At 43.8% G+C, this 25,987-nt stretch overlaps 1 long non-coding RNA gene and 1 pseudogene across 1 annotated transcript; one reads left to right on the top strand and one right to left on the bottom strand.

Annotated features, from left to right (window-relative positions):
- Nucleotides 1-420: 420 nt before the first annotated feature.
- On the bottom strand, nucleotides 421-25,911 carry LOC122448121. Its single transcript, XR_006271507.1, has 5 exons — nucleotides 25,628-25,911; nucleotides 20,564-20,683; nucleotides 5,786-5,925; nucleotides 2,908-2,950; nucleotides 421-2,111 (listed from the first exon to the last, which is right to left on the bottom strand). It is a non-coding gene; the product is annotated as an uncharacterized LOC122448121 (long non-coding RNA).
- Nucleotides 8,685-9,676, top strand: LOC122448119 (annotated as a pseudogene).
- Nucleotides 25,912-25,987: the final 76 nt, after the last annotated feature.

The following is a 25,987-nucleotide window of genomic DNA, read 5'->3' as shown; positions in this document are numbered from 1 at the left end:
GTTCCTTGCTGGGTAGAGTTTTGTTGGTTGTAGGTGTTTCCTTTCATCACTTTAAGGATATACTGCCACTCCTTTATGGCCTGCAGAGTTTCTGCTGAAAGATCAGCTTTTAACCTTATAGGGATTCCCTTGTATGTTATTTGTTGCTTTTCCCTTGCTGCTTTTAATATTTTTTTATTTGTGTTTAATTTTTGTTAGTTTGATTAATATGTCTTGGCATGTTGCTCTTTTTGGATTTATCCTGTATGGGACTCTCTGGGCTTCCTGGACTTGGGTGGCTATTTCCTTTCCCATGTTAGGGAATTTTTCAACTATAATTCCTTGAATATTTTCTCATACCCTTTCTTTTTCTCTTCTTCTTCTGGGATCCCTATAAGTCAAATGTTGGTGCATTTAATGTTGTACCAGAGGTCTCTGAGACTGTCCTCATTACTTTTCATTCTTTTTTCTTTATTCTGTTCTGCTTCTGTTATTTCCACCACTCTATTTTCCAGCTCACCCAGTTATTCTGCTATTGGTTCCTTCTAGTGTATTTTAAATTTCACTTATTATGTTGTTCATTGTTGATTGCTTGTTCTTTAGTTCTTCTAGGTCCTTATAAATTATTTCTTGTATCTTCTCAATCCTTTCCTCCATTCTGTTTATCTGTGCCTCCATTTTATCTCCAAGGTTTTGGATCATTTTTACTACCATTACTCTGAATTCATTTTCAAGTAGATGGCCTACTTCCTCTTTCTTTTTTTGGTCTGGTGGTTTTTACCATGCTCCTTCATCTGCTGCGTGTTTCTCTGTCTCCTCATTTTGTTTAATTTACTGGGTTTGGGGTCTCCTTTCCACAGACTGAAAGGTTCTCAGAAGGTCTCTGGACCTGTTGTTGGTGATGTAGGATCAGCTCCAACTGAGATCTGGCCTTACTCCAACTTGTACTTGCTTCCAAAGTCCACAGTTGCCCCCAAAGCTCACAGTCTTAAACCAGTTGCCGGGATTTAATCTCCTGCATCTGCTGCTGCAGCAGTGAATTCCCTTCCTCTTCTTTGATCACACATCCCCTGGTGTTCCACTTTGGTTTTGGCCCCACCTCTGCGTGTAGACCACAGACAAGAGGGGCCTAATAAGGCCAAGGCTTATTAGGGCTCACTTACTCAGTCAGACTAGGGAGTGTGAGGGGTAGGGCAGACACAATGAGGGAGTGCCTGTGGCAATAGAGACCTGCTGGAAGTTGCTAGAGTCAGAGGTGTGTTGTGTGCTCTCCCAGACGAACTGACCCTGGGTCTCTTGGAAGAACCAAGCTACATAGTCTTCCAGGAAGTTGTGGACAGTGACCTGCGCCCGCTCACAGCTTGGCAGCCACTGTGACAGCCATCACAGCCTGTGATGGCCAAATCCTCGTGCCACCCCCCACCTCTTTTGACACTCGTGCCATCCTTGATAGCAGTAGGCATGCCCACCTCTGGGGTCACAGACCACAGCCAGCTCATCCCACCTTATGACACTCACAAAGGCATGGTCCTGCGATCTGTGAGCACTTGGAGTTAGATGGTGCCAGTGGTGATGATCTCTTGCCTCTCTGGCAGGCCCAGGTTTTTCCCTGGGCTCTTTCTGCATGTTGTACTAGTCCCCTCAGAGTAACTTCATGGCAGGCAACTCCAGTCTTCATCCTAGGGTCCGATTCCTGAAGCCTGAGCCTCAGCACCCAGCCCCCACTCACTGCAGTGGGCATGCAAACTGCTTCTCAGCTGGGAAGTGCTGGTCAGCAACAATCTCTGTGCTGAATTCTCTCCCATTTGCCTTCGGAGCACCTGTTGCATTCCCCTCTAAGGTTCCAAAGCTCCTGTGAAGGGGGGTCAGAGGAACTTTGCCTCCTTCACAACTCTCTCCCTGAGGTGCAGGATTCCTCCCATTTTCCTTGTGTCTACTTTTTTTTCTTATTGCTGTTTCCCTACCACTTTATTCAAGATTAGCTATAGAGATTAGCTTGCCTTTTTGGAAGTCTGAAGCCTTCTGGCAGCATTCAGTAGGTGTTCCACATGCGGCTGCATTTTTCATGTATTTACTGGGGAGGAAGAGGATCTCCACATCTTACTTCTCCACCATCTTCAACACCTCCCTTCCTGTTAATATAAACTTTTGCTTGAATATTTTTAATTGGACAGTAGGTAAATGATCACATTCCTTTTTAAAACATCTTATAGGTTATAAATAAGGCCAAAGTTTCCTACCACCCCAGCCACAGCCCCAATCCTTTTGCCCTTTCTCCATAAGCAGCTGGTTGTCTCCTTTGAAATCTTTTTCCTGTGCATGTATACCCTCCCCCTTACACACACAGAATAAAGTACTGTTTTTAGTGCATGGGTGTGTGTTTCAGAATAAATTGTTTCATACTCTATATATTTGCTTATTTTTTTTCAGCACGTACTGTGTTGTAATTTACTTTTTTCCCTCAATACCATGTCTTAGAGATCTAAGATACCACATTTTAGAAAATGGGCAGGTTCATTGTTTTATTTTGCTGCATAGTATTCTCTAGTGTGAATTTACTGAATTTATTGAGCCTTTCTCAAGTTGATGGAGTCTTAGGTGATTTCTAGTTTGGGCCATCACCAGTGATGATGCTCTGCTTATCCCTGTTTGATTTTCTTTGTACACATGAAAAATGTTACAAAGTGCATCCAAAATGCCTACACTCGTGTATGTTTCTGTTATGAATATGATCTGCTGCAATAAGCAAGAAACTCATTAAACAAATAAGGGTTGTTGGGTTTTCCCTCCTCTTTTCTGAAGGTAAGGAGTAACTGGGATTGCTTTAGTTGTGTGGTGATGCACCCTGAGATCCAGGCTCTCTAACTTTTCACTCTACCAGCTTTAGTGTGTTGTCTAATATCATCATCCGTGGTGCCTCATACTCACCATATGGTTGCAGCAGCTCTGGACATCGCTTCTGGGATCAGAGCTAGAAAGGGGAAGAAAGAAAGATCATAGCCATTTACGTTCCTTCTTATCAGAAGTGCAAATGCTGTCCAAGAAACAATCTCAATGCATTTCCACTTAGGTATCGCAGGCCAGAACTAGGTCCCTGACGTCTCCTACTGTAACGGAGACTCAGAAAGAGGGAAGAAGCTTGTCCTGATTGGCTTAAACCAATTCTTCACAGTCTGATTTGCATATTAGATTCATGCAAAAGTGAAAATGTTAGTCACTCAGTCATGTCTGATTCTTTGCAACCCCATGGACTATATAGTACACCAGGCTTCTCTGTCCATGGAATCCTCTAAGCAAGAATACTGAAGTGGGATGCCATTTCCTTCTCCAGGAGATCTTCCCAACCCAGGGATTGAACCTGGGTCTCCTACGTTGCAGGCAGATTCTTTATCATCTGAGCCACCAGAGAAGCCCATTAGCCTCATAGGTGAGCTATTTAAAAATACCCATGTCTGGACCCCACTGCCAGAGGTTTTGATGTAAATTGGTCTTGGGTGAGTTCCAGATACTGGTGTTCTTTAAAAACTCCCTGTATGACTAAAAAGTCAATCAGAGTTGAGAACCAGTGGCTCACACCAATCATGATCTTCCTCCTGGGGCTGAGGTTTATCAGTTAGGATTAGATTCAGGTGCAAATGACCATGTACAACATAACCACAACCCACACAAGAAAGGAGTTTACTTCTTGCTCAGGTAAAAAAGTTCATTGACAGTTGATTCAGGGCTAGATTGGCCTCCATCCTGTCAGAGGCTCAGACTTCATTATCTTGTAGATCCACCATGCAAGGCCTCCATTCCCAACTTTATTCAAAACAGTTATCTCAGCTCCAGCCACCATTTATGTATTCCAGCCAGCAAGAAGAAGGACAAGGGAGGAGAGCAGAGGCCCCAGTCCTTTAATGACACTTCCTGCCAGTTGCACACACCACTTCTTCTCTCCTCCCACATGATACAGAAAGCAGTGTGTCAGTGTTAGTCTTTCGTGCTTTCATTTCAGAAGGTCTCCTCTACCTTAAGATGATAAACATATTTTCCAATGTTTTTTCAAATGCTGTAATGGTCATTAATTTATCTGAAATGTAGTTTTCTATAAAATGTGAAATATAAATATCTAACTTTATTTTTTTTCTGAAAGTTTAGCTAATTGCCCCAGTATCATTTATTATCTGTTCCTCCAGATAAGAACTTCTACTTTTATCAAATATTAAATTCTCACATATGTATTAGGTCAAACCATGTGAAACTGCTGATATCTATCACTTCACTGGAGCTTTATTTTCTTAACTATACCAGTCACTATTAGATGTCATATTTTGTTTCTTTGTTTTTTGTCTGTGTCTGCTGCTTGAATGTAAGTTCAGTGAGGACTGGAATTTTGTCATTTTTGTCAACCCTGGGCTCATATGTATCTGCTAAATGAGTGAATGAAATTTATCTCTATGTTTGTTAATATATATTGATAAACGTTTTCATGACTGAGCTATCCTTATATGTTAGAAAAACTTGGTTATAATATAGTATTCTTTAAGAATACTGCTGTATTTGATCTGTTAAAATCTGTGTAAGTCCTTTGCATCTGTGATCTTAAAAGAGCTTGGGTTTCTCTTTTATTTGTTTCTGCTGCCACACTCCAATGTGGGTGTTAGGACTGAGAATCAGGGATTTTCAAAGAGACAAGCATGGCCTGGAAGCAGACATGGAGTAGGAACCACTAGGAGGAGCAACCAGCCTTGAGCCCTGGGTGTCCCTGCGCAGTCTTCCTGGGTATGCCAAGGATGCAGGGTCCTAATGGCTCTTTGCCATTTCTCAGGCTTGTGTTTGCAATGAGGGATGAACTACCACCTCCCTCTAGGACAAAAAGCAGTCTTACTTATTTCCTGCTATTAAGCAAGTGGGTTCTCCAAGTTCGGTGTACCTCAGATGCAACATAAACCCACTGTATGCACAGCATCTGCTCGGGACCTTCATGTTGCCCCTGTGGGACTTGGGGGGCAAGGGAGCCAATGTAAACGTTATGCCTATGCCGCTTGCTGTAATAGAGTCCTTTGTCTCTGTCCTTAGAATCGTTTCTTGGCCAGCATCTATGAAACAGTAAGAGGCTAATTATTGACTTATCAGCAGGGTAAATTCAAATGCCAGACCCTGACAGTTTGGGCAATGAGGATACGGTGCTGACAGGGGTATGGCTTGTGGAAGAGGAAGGACAAGGACACTGTGGACCATATCAGGGTGTATGCAAAGACTCGCTGGCACATGTTAGTGAATCCTCTCACTCAAATGGTGAGCAGGATGAGGGTGGCTAGAGTGAGGGTCTCACATTGTCCTACCTATTAATGGGGCTAAGCAGTGAGAGGCAGGATTGAAAAAAGCCAACTGAATGGTGCTTTGGTTCCTGCTCACTCTAACCCCATGCAGGAGGAGGAGGGATATTATGACAATGGGGCAGAAAGCTGCACAGCCCCACCCAAAGGTCAGTGTGGATGAGGCTGCTGAATCAAAGGGTCCCAGTATCTGAAATAAATGGTGTCAGCTAGGATGTTCGGAACAGAGCTTTAGATGAGCCAAAAACATGACAAGTTTATTTGATTGAGCCCGACAGATGGCGTTCAAATCCAAAGTGAACAAAAATCTTTGCTTACTGGCATCAATCTGCCCTTTGATGCTGTGTTCCCCATCCCTCAGTCCCATCCACACACCACACTCAGCTGTTTTGATGAAAAAGCGAAGTATGCTGAGAACTTCATGGAACTGAGGACGTCAAATGCTTACAGCTCTGTAGGACTCAATGTCCACATCACCATCTTACCCTGTTCTGTGGATGAATGCAGGCAAAGGTGAAGTCACCAAGGGATGCAATGTGAAGTGGGGGCAAAATGGTCCTGGGCTTGGGTTCTCTCTGGACTGATGCTGGAGACTCATGAGGAAGGAGGCAGTGGCACATCAACCCTGAAATCAGAGGCAAGAGAAAATGAAAGTCTTCCAGCTGCCCAGCCTCCTGCCATGAGCTAGCATCCCCTACCACCCAGTACTCCCTGCTCTCCCTTTGGGAATACCATGATCTCCTAAAGCTGTTGTGATAGCTCCTGGCCCAGACATACTAAATTCGTTAGTCTGTTTTCCCATAAGGTGAAAATATCTGTTGCATTTCTTTTTTAAATTTTTAAAAATTAATTTGTTTTATTATTTTTATTTTTGGCTGTTGCTGTGCACAGGTTTTTCTCTAGTTGTGGTGAGTGGGGGCTACTCTCTAGTTGTGGTGTTCAGCCTTCTCATTGTGGTAGCTTCTCTTGTTGGGAAGCGCAGGCTCTAAAGTGTAGGCTCAGTAGTTGTGGCACATAGGATTAGTTGCTCCTAGGCTTGTGGAATCTTCCCAAATAAAGAATCAAACCCTGCATTGGCAGGCAGATTCTTAGCCACTGAACCACCAAGGAAGTCCTTATTGCCTTTCTATACACTAACAATGAACACTCAGAGGGAGAGAAAAGAAAAAATAAGCCTATTTACAATTGCATCCAAAAGAATAAAATACCTAGGCATATTTCTAACTAAGGAGGTAAAAGACCTGTTCTCAAAAAACTATAAATCACTGATGAAAGAAACTGAAGATAAGACAAATGAATGGAAAGATATACCATGTTTATGTATTGGAAGAATTAACATTGTTAAAATGACCATACTACCCAACACAATCTACAGATGCAGTGCAATACCTGACAAAATACCAATGACACTTTTCACAGAATTAGAAAAAATAATTCTAAAGTCTTCATGGAAACACAAAAGATCCCAGGTAGCCAAAATCTTGAGAAAGAAAAGCTAGTGTCATCAAAATCGTTTGAGACCAGCACAAAAACAGAGATTCTGATCAATGGAACAGAGTAGAGAGCCCAGAAACGAACCCACACTTATATGGGCAGTTAATCTACCACAAAAGAAATAAAAATATACAATGGAGGAAGACTCTTCAATAAATGGTATGAGAAAAATGGGCAGCTACGTGCAAAAGAGTCAAACAGGACTACTGTCTCACACCATGCCCAAAGATAAATTCAAAATGGATTAAAGACTTAAATATATAAGACCTGAAACCATAAAACTTCTAGAAGGAAATGTAGGCAGTACACTGTTTGACATAGGCCATACTAATATTTGGGGGGATATTTTTCCTCAGGTGAGGGAAACAAAAGCAAAAACAAACATTTAGGACTACATCAAACTAAGAAACTTTTGCACAGAGAAGGAAAATGTCAACAAAAAAAAAGGTCACCTACTGGATAGGAGAGAATATTTGCTCAACATCACTTAATCATCAGGGAAATGCAATTCAAAACCACAGTGAGATATCACCTCACACCCATCAGAATGGCTTCTATAGAAAAGACAACAAATAACCTTGTTGGCAAGGTTGTGGAGAAAAAGGAACCCTTGTACACTGTTGTTGGGAATATAAATTGGTGTAACCACTATGGAAACAGTACAGAGATCCTTAAAAAAATTAAAAATAGAACTACCATATAAACTGTGTGAGAGTTAGACCATAAAGAAGGCTAAGCACTGAAGAACTGATACTTTTGAACTGTGATGTTAGAGAAGACTCTTGAGATTCCCTTGGACTGCAGGGAGATCAAACCGGTTAATCCTAAAGGAAATCAACCCTGAATACTCATCGGAAAGACTGATGCTAAAGCTGAAGCTCCAATACTTTGGCCACCTGATGCAAAGAGCCAACTCATTAGAAAAGACCCTGATGTTGGGAAAGATTGAAGGAAGGAGGAGAAGGGAACGGCAGAGGATGAGATGGTTGGGTGGCATCACCGACTCAATGAACATGAGTTTGAGCAAACTCCAAGAGACTGTGAAGGACAGGGAAGCCTGGCGTGCTGCAGTCCATGGGGTCACAAAGAATCAGACATGACTGAGTGACTGAATGACTGAACAACAAAAACCATATAAACTAGTAATTCCATCCTGAGTATTTATCTGAAAGGAACAAAAACACTAGTTCAAAAAGACATATGTCCCCTTATGTACATTATAGAATTATTTACAATAGCCAAGATATGGAAACAATCTAAGATTCCACTAATAGATGAATGGATAAAGAAGATGTGGTATATGTAAGAAATAGAACATTATTCAGCCATAAAAAGAATGAAATCTTACAATTTGCAACAACACGTATGAACCTAGAGGGTATTATGCTAAAGTGAAATGTCAGACAAAGACAAATACTCTAGGAATTCCCTTAAATGTGGAATCTAAAAACAAAACAAATGAACAAACATAACAAAACAGAAACAGAGTTACAGATACACAGAACAAACAAGTGGTTGCCAGAGGGGAGAGGGGAGGAGGCAGAAAAGAAGTAAGTGAAGGAGATTAAGAGGTACAAATTTCCAGTTGCAAAATAAATGGGTCAGGGATATGAAATGTACAGTATGGAAGATATAGTCAATAACTCTGGCCTCCCAGAAATAGGCCTGGCAGAGGTGTGACCTTAAACCAAGGAGGCAGAGCTAAGACTGGGTTTAAATTTTTGAAATTAAAGTGGGTCTACATGTTAGGTCTTTTCTTATAAGTAAATAGAAAGAATTAGGTGCTAGGTTTCTGAAAAGTTCATTGTTGAGGGCCCAAGAGACTTGGAACCATTGCAGACCAATATGGTGAGTTCAGAGTCGATAACATCCTTCTCTAAACAGGAGATCATGAGTAACTTTCTGCCAGAGGGAGGGTGTTATGAACTTCTCATTGTTACAGGCAAAGGATTTGAGCCTGATAACTGAATCTAACAAAGTACAAATCAATGGGAGAGTATGTGACTGTACGAAGGATTAACCTAGAAGCTTGTTGCAATGAGATCACGATGTTCTTGCAAGGGGAGCTCCATGTCTCTAAGTTCTTCAGCCATCCTGATACCCTGCCATATCAAGCCACTTTTATTGCAGATAATGAGCTGTGGGTTGTCACACCATTCACAGCATATGGCTCTGCAAAGGACCTCATCTATACACACTTCATGGAGGGCATGAATGAATTGGCAATTGCTTACAGTCTGCAGGGGGTGCTCAGGGTCCACGACACCCACCACATGGGATGCGTGCACAGGAGAGTCAAAACCAGCCACTTACATTCTGATCTTACACAGCAACTCAGCACAATCAGTCACCGGCAGTAGCAGCACAGTACTTTCTCAAGTACTGAATCAAGGTTCTGCCTTGGCTCAGCTCGTAAGTCCTCTGGCAGAATCTTCAGGTTTATGATGCCAAGTTTGACATTGCAGTGTGAGAATCATGGCTTGTGAAGTGGCTGATGGCCACGTCTCCTTTAAAGATATGCCCGCCACCTAGATGCTGCTGGAGAAGCTGAATAGCACAGTGCCCTGCCTGCTGGACACCAGCACCAACCTCCCTGAGGAGCTGACCATGAGCACCTCGTACTCAGCAGCCAATTATGGCCTGAGTGACAACCTGGCCACCAGCACTCCCGGGACCTCCAGTGGCGACTCGCCATCCCACCCTCATCACAACTTCTCACCCCATCTCCTCCACTTTGTGGAGCAGTGCATTCAGTGCAGCCCGGATATAAGACCAAGGGCCAGCTCCCTCATGAACAATTCTTCCTTTAAGCAGATCAAGCGATATGCCTCAGAGGCTTTGCCTAAGTTTCTTCATCCTGTCACCCCCAAAACCAGTTTTGAAGGCTGCTAGTCTCCGGATCACAGTGGAATCTTTGGCCTGGTACCAAACCTGGAAGAGCTGGAGGTGGATGACTGGGAGTGCTAAGCCTATGAAGAAGTTACACATTCTCCATCTGGGGCCATGTGAGCCTCTGGGACCCTTCCAGAGGACTGGCCACATTCCCACCCTCCTGGGGGGCAGATTGGGCAAAAAGGACATTTCTGCCAGGAGAGCCGGCTGCTTGCTGACTAGGAAAGAAATTACTGGAGAGAAACTTTATTGCTCCAAAGCTTTTGAGACACGAGGGAATCCCAACAACCAGGGATCAAGACGGGCCAAAGAGCTGATATTTCCAGTCCTGCGAGCTCAAGTGACCTGACCTCTTCAAAAGGAAAAGATGCTGTTCTGGCCACGGGGGACTGAAGTCCAAGCCCAGGTTTTGACTCATCTGCCTGGGGAACTGTGTGACTTCGTCCCACTCTGGCTCTATCAGCCTCATTCCATTCTTCTCCCCTGCTCTCAGGTCCTATAGGTCCATGGAGGGGCAAGTAATAAGATGCCCTCCCCTCAGAAAGGAAAAGAAAGTGAAGTCACTCAGTCATTGCGACCCCATGGATTGTAACCTGCCAGGTTCCTCCATCCATGGGATTTTCCAGGCAAGAATACTAGAGTGGGTTGCCATTTCCTTCTCCAGGGGATCTTCCTAACCCAGGGATCCAACCTGCATCTCTTAAGTCTCCTGCATTGGCAGGAGGGTTCTTTACCACTAACACCACCTGAGAAGCCCCACAGGTGGATCTTTTGAGTTCTACTCAATGTACTGTTGTTGGGGCTGCCACTGCTGGAAATGTAATTAGTACTGAAGTTTGTACAGGTTTGTACCGTGAATGCCCATAAATGTCAGAGGGGATTCACTCATTCAGGGACTACTAGGTGTACAGAGTTGATTTCTGAATCCTCTAGACAACCCAGAAGAAACCCCATAAGCTTCCAAGAAGAGAAAGGGAAATGGGAAAAAGTCGATTCAATGGCTGCAATTACTCAGAGGAGACCAGTTTCCTGCACAACAGCATCACCTTTCGGACATACGCGGTACCTCCCTTTTGGCCTTTTTTTTTTCTTTTTGGCTGTGTCTTGCGGCATGCGGGATCTTAGTTCCTCAACCAGGAATCCAATGAATCTGTGTCCCCTGCAATGAGACAGCGGAATCTTAACCACTTGACTGCCAGAGAAGTCTCTCTTTTTGGAACCACTAATTTCTTGCTTCCTGACCCATGCTCAGTCGTGTCCAACTCTTTGCAACCCAATGGACTGTAGCCCACCAGGCACCTCTCTCCATGGGGATTCTCCAGGCAAAAATACTTCAATGGGTTGCCGTGCCCTCCTCCAGGGGATCGTCCCCTCCCAGGGATGGAACCCAGGTCTCCCACATTGTAGGCAGACTCTTTACCGTGTGAGCCACAAGGGAAGCTCAACTGCTCCATAGAGGTCTATGTGACTGGGGATGGGTAAACTTGGATCTGGGCTTCCCTGGTGACTCAGATGGTAAAGAATCTGCCTGCAATATGAAAGATACAGGTTTAATCCCTGGGTTGAGAAGAACCCATGGAGAAGGAAATGGCAACCCACTCCAGTATTCTTGCCTGGAGAATTCCATGGACAGAGAAGCCTGGCAAGCTACAGTCTATGGGGTCACAAAGAGTTGGACACAACTGAGTGACTAACACACACACACTCACAAATGTGGACTTGGTGTCTATCCATGGAAGGACAAAAAAGGCCTTGCTCAGACAGTTCAGTCACTCAGTCATGTCTGACTCTTGGCGACCCCATGGGCTGCAGCACACCAGGCCTCCCTGTCCATCACCAACTCCCAGAGCTTGCTCAAATTCATGTCCATGGAGTCGGAGATGCCACCCAACCTCTCATCCTCTGTCATCCTCTTCCCCTCCTGCCTTCAATCTTTCCCAGCATCAGGGTCTTTTCCAATGAGTCAGTCCTTCACATCAGCCAAAGTATTGAAGTGGCATTTCCTTTAGTATTGACTAGTTGGATCTCCTTGCAATCCAAGGGACTCTCAAGAGTCTTCTCTAACACACAGTTCAAAAGCATCAGTTCTTTGGTGCTCAGCTTTCTTTATAGTCCAACTCCCACATTCATACTTGACTACTGGAAAGACCATAGCTTTGACTAGATGGACCTTTGTTGGCAAAGCAATGTCTCTGCTTTTTAATATGCTATCTAGGCTGGTCATGGCTTTTCTTCCAAGGAGCAAGTGTCTTTTAATGTCATGGTTGTAGTCACCATCTGCAGTGATTTTGGAGCCCAAGAAAATAGTCTGTCACTGTTTCCATTGTTTCCCCATATATTTGCCATGAAGTGATGGAACCAGATGCCATGGTCTTAGTTTTTTGAATGTTGAGTTTTAAGCCAACTTTTTCACTCTCCTCTTTCACTTTCATGAAGAGGCTCCTTAGCTCCTCTTCACTTTCTTCCGTAAGGGCAGCCTCATCTGCGTATCTGAGGTTATTGATATTTCTCCCGGCAATCTTGATTCCAGCTTGTGCTTCATCCTGCCTGGCATTTTGCATGATGTATTCTGCATTTAAGTTAAATAAGCAGGGTGACAATATACAGCCTTGACGTACCCCTTTTCCAATTTGGAACCAGTCTGTTGTTCCATGTCCAGTTCTAACTGTTGCTTCTTGACCTGCATACAGATTTCTCAGGAGGCAGGTCAGGGGGTCTGGTATTCCCATCTTTTGAAGAATTTTCCACAGTTTGTTTTTAGTCAAAGGCCTTGCAAGTCAAATGGAAATGCACTGTAGTAAATCCCCTACACACAAAGCTTCGTGTTGCAAACTTTCAAACATGCAAATATGCACTCCATGCGTCTGGTGTACACTGTCACGTGCAGGGATCCTCTATGAGTGGCTGTGCCTTTGTGTACTTTACTGCACAGTATGTATAGAGTACAGTAGTACAATATCTGTATTTCAAAGCCAGGATGTCCAAAAGCAAGTGTAAAATCAGCAGTGATGTAGCTGGTGCTAAGAAGTGCCAAATGAAAACAATCGAAACAGAAGTGAAAATAGTGAGAATGGAGCAAGGCAGAAAGATGGTAGACATGGCTAATTCTTATAACATGAATCATTCAACCACTGGCACAATTCTAAAGGACAGGGACAAGATCATGGAACATGTGAAGTCTGCTGTGCTAATGCTGTCAACAATAATATTGAAGAAGTGTGGAAGTGATGAAGAAAATGGAGAAACTTCTCAGTGTGTGGATGCAGGATAAGCATCTGTGTCGAGTCCTGCTCAGCTTAATGCTGATTCAAGAGAAGGCTAAAAGCTTTTATGAAGATCTGGAGAAGAAACATGGTGAAGAATCAGAGGGCACATCTTTTCCTGCCGGCCATGACTGTTCTCACCAGTTCAAGGCTAGAGCTCACCATAAGTAAGTAGCAAGGTAGCAAGTGCAGATATGATAACTGCCTAAGAATTTCCTGAAACACTTTGAGAAATTACTGTTTAAGGTATGTGTTTACCTGACCAGCTTTTAATGTGAATGACACGGGACTGTCCTGGAAGAGGATGCCAGACCAAAGTTACATCAGTAAGGAAGGAGGAAAAGATGATGCCAGGCTCTAAAGCAGTAAAGGATAGGCTAAATCTATTGTTTGGTGGCAATGCTGCTGGGGATATGAAGCTGAATTCTCTCTTACTTCATCCTTCAGAGAACTCAAGAGCACTTCCTATTGTGTGGAAGAGTAATGCCAAAGCCTGGGTTACACAGGCCATTTTTTCAGGACTGGTTTTTTTCAGGTCTTTATACCATTTTCCAGGATATTATCCCTGGGGTACAGAAATATTACTTGGAGAAGGGCATCCCATTCAACATTCTTTTGCTACTCAACAGTGCTTTGAGTCACCCCCACTCACAGATGACTTTCATCCTGATGTTGAAGTAGTGCATGTGCCACTGAATACATTGTGGCTCATCCAACCTAGGGACCAAGGAGTTATAGGGACTTTCAAGAAATATAATTTATGTCACACTTTTCATCAGTAAGCAGTGAGGGTGAGTGATGAATGAGGAACAACTTTGTGCCAATTTTGGAAGAACTATAGCATCTACAAGGCCATAAAAAAAATTGACTTTGCTTAGCATGAGGTTACAACCATCACCATGAATGGGGTTTGGAAGAACCTTTGCGCAAAGATTGTTCACAATTTTTGTGGATTTGAGAAGGTGGATGAGGAGTCAAAAGAGGTCTTCAGCAACTTAGTGACCTTCAGCAAGAAGCTGGAGCTAGGTGTTCAAGAGGATGACTTCATTAAATTCCTTGTGTGCAATCTGAGGAGCTTTCTAATGAAGACCTGATGGAATCGGAGGCCTAAAGAAAGAATGAAGAGAGACAAGAGGAAGAAGATGTAACTGAAGAACCAAAGAGATTCATGATGCAGGAAATGGCAAGGGGATTTTCTTTATTTGAAGAGACACTGTTAGTTTTTGAGGCACAGGACCCAAATGTAGAATGGTACATGAAGGTTGCAGCAGCCATTCAGAATGCAATCCAGTGCTAAAGAGTCATCTATGAAGAGAAAAAAAAAGAGCTACTACCCAGATATCCCTGGATCATTTTTTCAAGAGGGTGGATTGAACTGAATCCAGCAAAGAACCCAAACCTGTGCCATCAGTATCAGGTGTGAGTGAAATTGCATCTTGTCCTCTTCAGCTCCACCATCTCCCACCTTCTCTCCCTCCTCCAGTCAGTAAATCTTGCCTGTTCACTCGATGCCAGCCACTGTGTGCCCACTGTTATACTGTACTACTGTACCTTTCAAGATTTTCCCTGGTGGCTCAGTTGGTAAAGATTCTGCTTGCAATGAGGGAGACCCAGGTTCAGTCCCTGGATTGGGAAGATATCCTGGAGAAGGAAATGGCAACCCACTCCAGTATTCTTGCCTGGAGAATTCCACAGATAGAGGAACCTGGTGGGCTACAGTCCATGGGGTCACAAAGAGTCAGACGTGACTGAGTGGCTAACACTTTGTACCTTTCAAGGTGCTTACTATGATTCAAAATATTTTCTTTATTTTCTGTGCTTGTTCTTTTATGTATTATTTGTGTGAAAAGTATTGTAAACCTCTTACATGTCATACACTAGTGGTGTTACATTACAGTAATACAGTATGGTATTATATAGTGCATTGTGTTAGTTGGATACCAAGGCTAATGTTGTTGAATTTACAAACAAATTGGACTTGTGAATGTGCTATCAGAATGGAACTCATTTGTATGTAGGAGATTTGCTGTATTTAGGAGCATACCTGACCTAGCTCTAACATTATCTGGGTTTTACATGAAAGGGTGGCAGTAATCCCTTTGGGGAAAACTTTATTCCTCACTTCATCACCTGAAGCATAACTGCTAGCTCAATGGGGCCCTCAATTCACAGGATTGGCTAAGTGCCTGCTTGGTTCATTGGTGGTTCAGCTGACACCAGCAATGTCCATGTTCAACCTCAGCACCAGCTATGCAGAATCAAAACCAGGCATAGTCATTCTGTTCAATGGGCATCACTCAAGGCAGTGCTCATAGTTCTGGCCAATACCTCCCATGATGAAACTTAGTACATTTTTATTGCCTTTTTTACAGTTGCCAATGGCCTAACTGTCTTGTCTGCAAGACTGGCAAGTTGAAGACATTCTTCTTTGGAACTACAAACTGTGGCAACAAATTCAGCTGCCAACCAGATAATTTGGGTCTCTCATGGAGATACCCATGGTTAAGGGCACTTCTTTAATAAGATCAACTTAAATCATGCTGCTGATCCAGCCTGTACCACCCATATCGCCACCATGACTGCCTGGATCCATCATTGCTCCAGACGTGGCAACACATCCACCAGCATGAATGGGGCACAAAGTAAAGACCTATATGTTTCTGATGCAGAAAGCACCACTTCAAACAGACTTGTGACTCCCAATAGTTAAGCTGTTTGTCTTATAGTAAAGAGGCTACACTGCACAGGGCTTGCTCCCCCTACTCCTGAATGATTGACTATCCCAGACCTTTGACCCCTCCTCTGGACTACGCTGGTGCCTCACTACCCTGGGGCACATTTTCAAGTTACAGTGTTGCTGTTCTAGTTTGATCAGGAGACTATGGCCACACCATTGTAGCCCTTGTAACTAAGCCATGTTATTTTTGGCTTTCAGGTCATCTACAGCCTAGCAACAATGCACACTTTGTTGCAAAAGCCACCCAACAATGAGCCAATAGTCAAGGTATTCAACGGCTCTGCCATACTCCCTACAATCTGCCAGTGTCCTGTATTATTGAGCGCTGGAATGGGCTCCTCAAAAATATACTCAATCAAAACCTATGGGATGCAGCAAAAGCAGTTCTAAGAGGGAAGTTTATAGCAATGTAATCCTACCTCAAGAAACAAGAAAAACATTGAATAGACAACCTAATTTCATACCTTAAACAACTGGAAAAAGAAGAACAAAAAAACCCCAAAATTAGTAGAAGGAAAGAAATCATAAAGATTTGAGCAGAAATAAATGAAAAAGAAATGAAAGAAACAATAGTAAAGATTAATCAAACTAAAAGCTGGTTCTTTTAAAATATAAACAAAATTGACAAACCTTCAGCCAGACTCGTGAAGAAAAAAAGAGAGAAGAATCAAATCAACAAAATTAGAACTGAAAATGGAGAGGTTACAACAGACAGTGCAGAAATACAAAGGATTGTATTTCTATTATGAACAACTATATGGCAATAAAATAGATAACCTGAAAGAAATGGACAGATTCTTAGAAAAGTTCAATCTTCCAATACTGAACCAGGAAAAAATAGAAATTATGAACAACCCAATTACAAGCACTGAAATTGAAGCTGTGGTAAAAAAAAATCTCCCAAAAAACAAAATCCCAGGACCAGATGGCTTCACAGGAGAACTCTATCAAACATTTAGAGAAGATCTAATGCCTATCCTTCTAAAACTCTTTCAAAAAACTGCAGAGGAAGGAATACTTCCAAACTCATTCTATGAGGCCACCATCACCCTGATACCAAAACCAGACAAAGACAACACACAAAAAGAAAACTACAAGCCAATATCACTGATGAACATAGAAGCAAAAATCCTCAACAAAATTTCAGCAAACAAAATTCAGCAACACATCAAAAAGCTCATACACCATGATCAAGTTGGGTTTATTCCAGGGATTCAAGGATTATTCAATATACACAAATCAATCAATGGGATACACCATATTAACAAATTGAAAGATAAAAACCATATGATAATCTCAATAGACGCAGAAAAAGCCTTTGACAAAATTTGGCACCCATTTATGATTAAAACTCTTTTTTAAAAATGGGCATAGAAGGAGCCTACCTCAACATAGTAAAGGCCATATATGATAAGCCTACAGCAAACATTATTCTCAATGGTGAAAAACTGAAAGCATTTCCCTTAAGATCAGGAACAAGACAAGGGTGTCCACTTTTGCCACTATTATTCAACATAGTTCTGGAAGTCCTAGCTACAGCAATCAGGGAAGAAAAAGAAATAAAAGGAATCCAGGTCAGAAAAGAAGAAGTAAAGCTCTCACTGTTTGCAGATGACATGATACTGTACATAGAAAACCCTAAAGATAGCATCAGAAAATTACTAGAGCTAATCAGTGAGTTTAGCAAAGTTGCAGGATACAAAATCAATACACAGAAATCGACTGCATTTCTACATACCAACAATGAAAAATGAGAAAGAGAAATTAAGGAATCAATCCCATTCATCACTGCAACAAAGAATTAAATATCTAGGAATAAACTTACCTAAGGAGACAAAAGAACTGTACACAGAAAATTATAAGACACCAATAAGAGAAATAAAAGATGACATAAATAGATGGAGAGATATTCCATGTTCCTGGGTAGGAAGAATCAATACTGTAAAAATGACTATACTACCAAATGCAATCTACAGATTCAATGTGACCCTTAGCAAATTACCAATGGGATTTCTCACAGAACTAGAACAAAAATTTCACAATTCATATGGAAACACAAAATACCCCAAATAGCCAAAGCAGTCTTGAGAAAGAAGAATGGAACTGGAGGAATCAACCTTCCTGACTTCAGATTATACTACAAAGCTACAGTCATCAAGAGAGTATGGTACTGGCACAAAAACAGAAATATAGACCAATGGAACAAGACAGAAAGTCCAGAAATAAACCCATGCACCTATGGATACCTTATTTTTAACAAAGGAGGCAAGAATATACAATGGGGCAAAGAGAGCCTCTTCAATAAATGGTACTGGGAAAACTGGACAGCTACATGTAAAAGAATGAAATTAGAACACTTCCTAACACCAAACACAAAGATAAATTCAAAATGGATTAAAGACCTAAATGTAAGACCAGAAACTATAAAACTCTTGGAGGAAAACAGACAGAACACTTGATGACATAAATCAAAGCAAGATCCTCTATGACCCACCTCCTAGAGTAATGGAAATAAAAACAAAAGTAAACAAGTGGGACCTGATTACACTTAAAAGCTTCTGCACAGCAAAGGAAATTATAAGCAAGGTGAAAAGACAACCCTCAGAATGGGAGAAAATAATAGCAAGTGAAACAACTGACAAAGGATTACTTTCCAAAATATACAAGCAGCACATACAACTCAATACCAGAAAAACAAACAAACTAATCAAAATGTGGGGAAAAGACCTAAACAGACATTTCTCCAAAAAAGACATACAGATGGATAACAAACAAACAAAAAGATGCTCAGCATTGCTCATTATTAGAGAAATGAAAATCAAAACTACAATGAGATATCACCTCATACTGGTCAGAATGGCCTTCATCAGAAAGTCTACAAACAATAAATGCAGGAGAGAGTGTGGAGAAAATGGAACGCTCTTGCACTGGTGGTGAGAATGTAAATTGATACAGACACTATGGAAGATGGTACTGAGATTCCTTAAAAAACCAGGAATAAAACCACCATATGACCCAGCAATCCTACTCCTAGGCATATACTATGAGGAAACCAAAATTGAAAGAGACATATGTATCCCAATGTTCATTGCAGCACTATTTACAATAGCTAGAACATGGAAGCAACCTAGATGTCCATCAACAGATTAATGGATAAAGAAGTTGTGGTACATATACACAATGGAATACTACTCAGCCATAAAAAGGAACACATTTGAGTCAGTTCTAATGAGGTGGATGAACCTAGAACCTATTATACAGAGTGAAGTAAGTCATAAAGAGAAAGATAAATATCATATTAAAGCATATATACAGAATCTAGAAAAATGGTATTGAAGAATTTATTTACAGGGCAACAATGGAGAAACAGACACAGAGAATAGACTTATGGACATGGGGAGAGAGGAGGAGAGGGTGAGATGTATGAAAAGAGTAACATGGAAACTTACCTTACCATACATAAAATAGATAGCCAACAGGAATTTGCTGTATGGCTCAGGAAACTCAAACAGGGGCTCTGTATCAACCTAGAGGGGTGGGATGGGGAGGGAGATAGGAGGGAGGTTCAAAAGGGAGGGGATATATGTATACCTATGGCTGATTCATGTTGAGGTTTGACAGAATACAACAAAATTCTGTAAATCAATTATCCTTCAATAAAAAATTAATTAATTAAAAATAAATAAACTCAAAACACTTCTGACTACTTCCTTCATCTCCTTTTGGTCCACACACCTTACTGCTCAGTCTTTGTTGCCACGTTGAGGCTTTCTCTAGTTGCAGCAAATGGGGGCCACTCTTCGTTGCAGTGTTTGGACTTCTCATTGTGATGGTTTCTCTTGTTGCAGAGCACAAGCTCTAGGTATGTGGGCTCAGTAATCGTGGTGCATGGGCTGAGTTGCTCCGTGGCATGTGGGATCTTCCCAGACCAGGGATCAAACCCGTGCCCCCTGCATTGGCAGGAGGACTCCTAACCACTGGACCTCCAGGGAAGTCCCTTGAGTTTCTATTGATAGTGCGTGCGTGCATGCTAAGTCGTTTCAGTCATGTCTGACTCTTTGCAACCCTATGGACTGTAGCCTGCCAAGTCTGTCCACAGGATTCTCCAGGCAAGAATACTGGAGTGGGTTACCATTTCCTTCTCCAGGTCTATTGATAGTAGCCTTAATTAAATTCTGATTGAGACAAATTGAGCAGATTTGGTTTCAGTCTCTATTTGATCAGATTAATGAGAGTGATGAATGGAATGGCATATTCATGTAAATAGTCAAGTTCAGCCAACAGTTTAGATGCCATAGACCCTGGACATCACTGCACATTTTTACATGGCATGCCAAGAATATAAGGTCCTGAGCACTCTGCCTGCACTATTTCTCAGGGTGTGTGTGCAGACAGTAATCTTGAGGAATAAAGTAATATCTCTCTTCAGGACAAAGAGCTGGCTTATTGTCTTCTATAAAAGAAGTGGGTTCCCCATTCTCCTGTTCCTCAAATGCAACACAAACCCACAGGGCATCCACAGGTCTCCTTCACGTTGTTCCTATGGGACTTGTGAGTGGGAACAAGAGGAACTGATGAAAATGATGCTTTTGCTACTTGCTATGCTTTGAGTACTTCGCTGTTCTTTGTCTCTGACCCAGGAATCTCATGTTTTCTACCAGCAGTCATGAAATGGTAACAGGTAAATCAATTATCTTAAAAGTGGGGCAAAATCAAATTCCAAGTAGTTACATGTAGTGAGGTGAAAGAACAAACAGTAACCGCTAGAAAGGGCCTTAGAAGAAAGGGTGTCTTAAGGTGTTGCTTTAGTCTGCTCAGGCTGCCATAAGAAAATATCAAAGACTTGGTGGCTTAACCAAAGAGATTTATTTTCTTACCGTGCTGGAGGCTAGGAAGTTCAGGATCAAGGCACTAGTCAATTCAGTTTCTGGTGAGTGAAACTGAGCAGGAGCCTATAAAGCCTCCCCAGTGGCAGATCACTCTGTGTTCCCCAGTTCCTGTTTGTAAAAAAAAAAAAAGAAGAAGAAGAAGAAGAAGAGGGTTTTAGTCACCCAGGCCTTCCTTGAATTCCAAGGAGCAGACTCAAGTAGTTACTAGTCAGAGAAGCGAGGGAATGCAGAGAATAAAGGAAAATCAGTCAAACAAGAAAAGTGATTATAACTTAAGCAATAGTTCAGCTGTAAAACAGTCACAGGACCCCTAGTTCCACCTCAAGGGAAGAGGAACAATCTGACAGATATTCTTGAGTTGTTTTACTCAAGTTGTTTTACCACCCACCTCCATAGAAACTGCTGACCACAAGCATAAAGACCTCAGACTTGTTAGAATCAGGAGATAAATGACAAAGATTCTTGAAACACCCTGCTATCTCACCACTAAGCAATCAGAAGAATTTCCATGAGCACATCATGCACCTTGAAACCCTCACTCCAACGTTGCCTTTAAAAACTCTTCCCTAAAAAACGTCAAGGAGTTTGGGTCTTTTGAGCATTAGCTCCCCATTCTCCTTACTTGGTGCCGTGCAAATAAAGGCTGTACTTTCCATCACCACACCTGAATGTCAATAGATTTGCTTTGCTGCACACCAGGAGAGCAAATCCGAGTTCGATCTGATAACATGAGGACTCTTTTCCTGGCTTGCAAATGACTGCTTTCTTGCTGTGGCTTCACATGAGGCAGAAAACTCTGTTATTTCTTCCTCTTCTTATAATGGCACAGTCCTATCAAGTCAGGACCATCCTATGACCTCATTTGACCTTTATCCTCTCCTCACAGGGCCTGTCTCTGAATATAGTCACATTGGAAGCTAGGGCTCCAACATGTGAATTTTCAAGGGACATAAACATTCAGTCTATAACAGGTGACATCAGGTTTCAGTTAAGGCTAGTGATGAGAGAAACCATTTAAAGAAATGGTGAGAATGTGAGGAAATTGGCTAATTAGAAAGAAGGGTTCGAAGAGCATGGCAGATGTTTTGGGGGTGAAGAAGTGGTCAAGATGAGTCAGGGCCAGAGAGAAACAGAGTATTATGGGACTGAGTATGTGAGTACCTAACTGTTCCTGTTCCTACTCAACTCCAGATCCTAAGGGAAGATTTAGTAGCCTTCCTCCCTGCTGACTGAAGCTTACACAATGGGGGGGGGGGCAATACATATATATATATATATACACACACACAAACACACATACATACACACACACTATCATTTCAAATTTTCCACCACTGCTTGTGGATAGCTAAGGGGCAGCCCTTCGGGGATACTGCTAGTGCAAATACAGCTTTAGGTTAGAAACCTGCAGTTCCTGAACCTTCTCTGAAAGATGGAGGGTGAACAAAGGGTCAGCCCTGTGGAGAACTTGCTCCACAAGAGAATGGTTCCATTCCTCTTCCTCAGTGGGGACTGAAATTGAGATTGGTTGTCTTCAAGATGGTTTGTGTTTGGAAAGGATGTGGACAACTTGGAATATTGAGGGGACACACAGCCTTTGCTCCAGCCCAGAGACTGAATGAAGGTGGGAGTACAGCACTCCTGACAAACTAACCACCAGTACTTTTATCATTATATAAGACTGAATAACAGCCTCAGTGTGGGCGATAGAATGATGAATCATCCTAAGGTCAAATAACACATGTAGTGCAGGTTTCCCTAGAGCAGTTGAAGAGACCTCAGGAGACAACAGAGAGGAAGGCTAAGAGCTGGGGCATGCCCACCGGGAAGCCTTTTGTGATGGCCCTAGCCATTTTTGTTTCTTCCTAGAACTATGTGAACAGTTACATCTAGTGCATGCTTTAGTTTTTAAATTCTTCCTATATTTTAATTCCTATGAGGGAAGGGAAGTTGACATGAAGTGGATCCAAGTGCTGAGCTAACACTCTGGAGCCTCCAGGGGGCGCTATGGCCCAACACAGTCTGGTCAAGGGCACTTCTGCCTAAAACACCACTTTGGATTTGTTTGCTATGGTGTTGCACTCTAACTTTTAGAGAAAGGAGGGGGTTCTGCAGATTTTTAATATATTGTTTTAAGGCCCATGCCTATAGGAAAAAGCCAAAGCTCCTCAGCATGGAATCCTAAGCACAAGCGTGATGTTCCAGGTGCTAAAAGCTTCTAGTTTGAAGCAAGTGCTACAAACCCACTCTGCTAGTCTTTACAGATGGTGATCCTCTGCCCCAGACTGCTTCTCTCCTCTCAGGCTCAGGCCCTTCTGTGCTGGTCCGAGTACTTGCACCTGCATCTTTTCCAGCAGCCCAGATCACTCTGGAGTGACACTGAGAATTTACACATCTCCCACCACTACACTGTGGTACCCATAAGGATACAGCCTGTGTTTTAGGCTTTGCTTATCATCAAGCACCAGGCACATGACAAAAGCCCTCCCTGTGGGATGAGCACAAATGTCCATGATGGAGAAGGATGAGGTGAGAGGCTCTGGGCTGGTGGTCTATGGTGAGCCTCTGCCTGGGCCAGGAAGACATTCTCTATCGATTTGGGCTTGTTCAACGCCTAGCCAGGACACACCAGGCCAGAATGTGGGGAAAGAGGCATAAATGTCTCGGCCATCGGGTCAAGGGCAAGATGATTTCTAGGCCGAGAACTAAGAGGAATGAAATCTTAAAGGGAAGATTCTCTGGCAACCTTGGATCAGCATCTTCCATCACTACCACCCCTCTAGCTCTCTGTGAACACAGCTACAACAGGCCCTCAAAGCCCTTTCTCATGAAGCCTCAACAGTTTGAGAGAATTTTGTCAAAGGAACTAAGATAAACAATACAAAATAAAAACAAAGAGTTCCAAGAAACAGACTTTCTGGATCTAAAGCAGAAATACCTAATTCTGACTCCAAAAGCTGACCCAGAATTTGCCCAGTGGCTTTCTACTTGCTGGGTCCAACTGGTACCCTCATTACCTAGAGCTGCAGATGAAGAGCTGGTTTGTGGGGAATGGGCATGAGTGTGGCCTGGGCACGTGGAGATGAAGTGGTCCCAACTCCAGCCTAAGGGCAGATCTACTTGGGAGAGGGTCGCTCCCTGGAAGAAGGAGCGCCCCTCCTCCCCATGGGTCAAGGCCAGCTCTGTCCTCACCAGTGGGTGTTCAAGGCCAACAGAAGCAGATGGAGGCCCACACTAGGACATCGTTTCCTCAGAGATGGCCTCTGAGACTATGGAAAAGCCTGAGTTCTCTGAAAGAAGAAAGGGAGAAGGGAGCAGCACACAGCAGGCTGGGGCACACCCAGGAATAAGAGGAGAGATGGTAAGCTTTGGTCATCAGGATGGCCTTCTCAAGTGTGTGAACAAGGCAGGTGCACAGAGCCCAGTGCTGCACGGGGGTCAGAGAGAGGAACAAACAGCAGCAAAGCTGGAAGGGAGCCAGACTATGAGGGTTTCAAGAGTGGCTTGCTGGGTGCTGACAAGGCAGCCTTGGTGGAGTAAGCCTGTGGACTTTCTTAGAAACAGGAGGGGCACAAGTTGGAGGAGGAGGAGGCGGGGACAAAAGGAGGGTTCTTTTAAGAATGAGGAGGCCTGAGCAGAGGAAAGAAGGAGGATCAACAGTCAGACAGATTAGATGGAACAACATCAGGAGGTGCAGAAGAAGGGACTGAGCAAAGAGGTCCCTAAGCCCACATGCTTCTCTGGGACAAAGAGGGAAAGAGGATGGGTGAGAAGACTGAGAAAGGAGGAAAAACATGGACAGCTGAGAAAGACAGCAGGATTCTGCCAAGATTCCCTGTAATCTCTCCAGTAAAAAACAGGTAAGCTGTCTGCTGGAAATTTAGAGCCAGAGGCAGGTTTGAAGGTTGGGGAGAGGGTTGGAGCAAGTATGGAACAGCCTTGGGGGTTTCTCTAGAGCACTGCTTCTCAAGTGTAATGTGCATGCCAGTCACCTGGGATCATGGTAAAAAGTAGGTTCTGATTTAGCAGGACTGGGCAAGGATTCTGCATTTCTAACAAGCTCTCACTAATGCTGAAGCTGCTGGTTGAAGGACCACATTGGGAGGAGCAAGGATTTAGAGTCAGATAAGGAGATGGAGAAAAAGACTGGCATAAGAATTCATCTTCAGGGGAGACTAGCTTTGCTAATCTCACCTGGGGTAAAAATTGAGACCTTGAGAAGTCTGAGTGGGAGTGACAGCCCAGGCAGGTGAGGGAGTGTGGAGAGAGAGAGATGGTAGAGGATAGAGGTCAGGAAAGGAGGTACAGAGGGAGGGGTGTGCCTCTAGGGTGGTAGGAAGCTCAGCAGTGGCTCTGGACCTCATTTGGATCCTTATGGGGTGGACCACTAACTGCACATTTGGAAGCTCCCCAAAAGAGGATGGGAGTCAGCTGGGGCATCAAAGAGATATTCCAGGGGTGTCTGAATGAAGCAACAGGCCACCCCCATGCTCTTCTGCCAGAAAGTGCTGGACTCTTTCTGAGCTTGTTCAAAGCTTGGCCAGGACACACCAGGCCAAAATGTGGGGAGAAGGGTAGAAATGGCTCAGCTCTGGGGTCAAGGGTGAGATGATTTCTGGGCGGGGAACTAAGAGGCGTGAAATCTAAGAGGGAAAATTCTCTGGCTGGGGAGTAAGAAGAAGTGAATCCTAACTCAGGATCCAACTCTCATCAAAACCTAAGAGGTGTTTGAAAGGCAGAGGTTGGAAACGAGAATGCTTTAGTTTTAGGCAAGTCACAGACTGAACTAAGTGTGATGGGTGCAGCGACTGCGTTCTGCCCGTCTGGGGCCCAGCCTAAGGGAGAGAGGTTTGAGAGCCAGGTTGAGGTGAAACCGAGGTCAGGGAAAGGCGGGAAGGACGGCCCGGGAGAGCAACGAACATCAAGAGTAAAAGCTGAAAGGCGTCGAATTGAGCGGCAAGTGCAGGAACTGGGCGTCAGCGCCGAGCGTGCGGCGGGTACTTGGGAGACGAAGATAGCGGAGACCAAGCCCGGGCTTCGTCCAGTGGCGACCTGGAGGCGGCGGCGGATTCTGAACGCGGGGCCGCTCGCTCCTCCGGCTTCGGCCGGGCTCCCCCGCCGCGCAGGCCCGTGTGCTCCTTGCCTGGGCCTCCCGGGTCCACGCTGGTCCCTCCAGTCCCTTCCCGCGGCCTCGGCCAGGCCGCAGACCCCAGCGCCGGCTCCCGACTCGCCAGGGTCCGCCCCGCCGCGGCGGCCCGGGCCCGGCCGCTCCTCCCCCGATGATGTCACGTCCCTGGCCGCCCCTCGGCCGGCCGCGCCGCCCCGCCCCCGCCTCCCCCGGCCCCCAGTCCCCTGGGCCCGCCCGCTCCCGCCATCCCTCCTCCCGCCCGCGCTCCCTCCCTTCTGCTCCCG

Source organism: Cervus canadensis, chromosome 10, assembly GCF_019320065.1.
Source record: "Cervus canadensis isolate Bull #8, Minnesota chromosome 10, ASM1932006v1, whole genome shotgun sequence".
NCBI classification, from domain to species: domain Eukaryota; kingdom Metazoa; phylum Chordata; class Mammalia; order Artiodactyla; family Cervidae; genus Cervus; species Cervus canadensis.
Note: the sequence above shows the minus strand (reverse complement) of the source record. Positions and strands in the feature narration are given on the sequence as shown.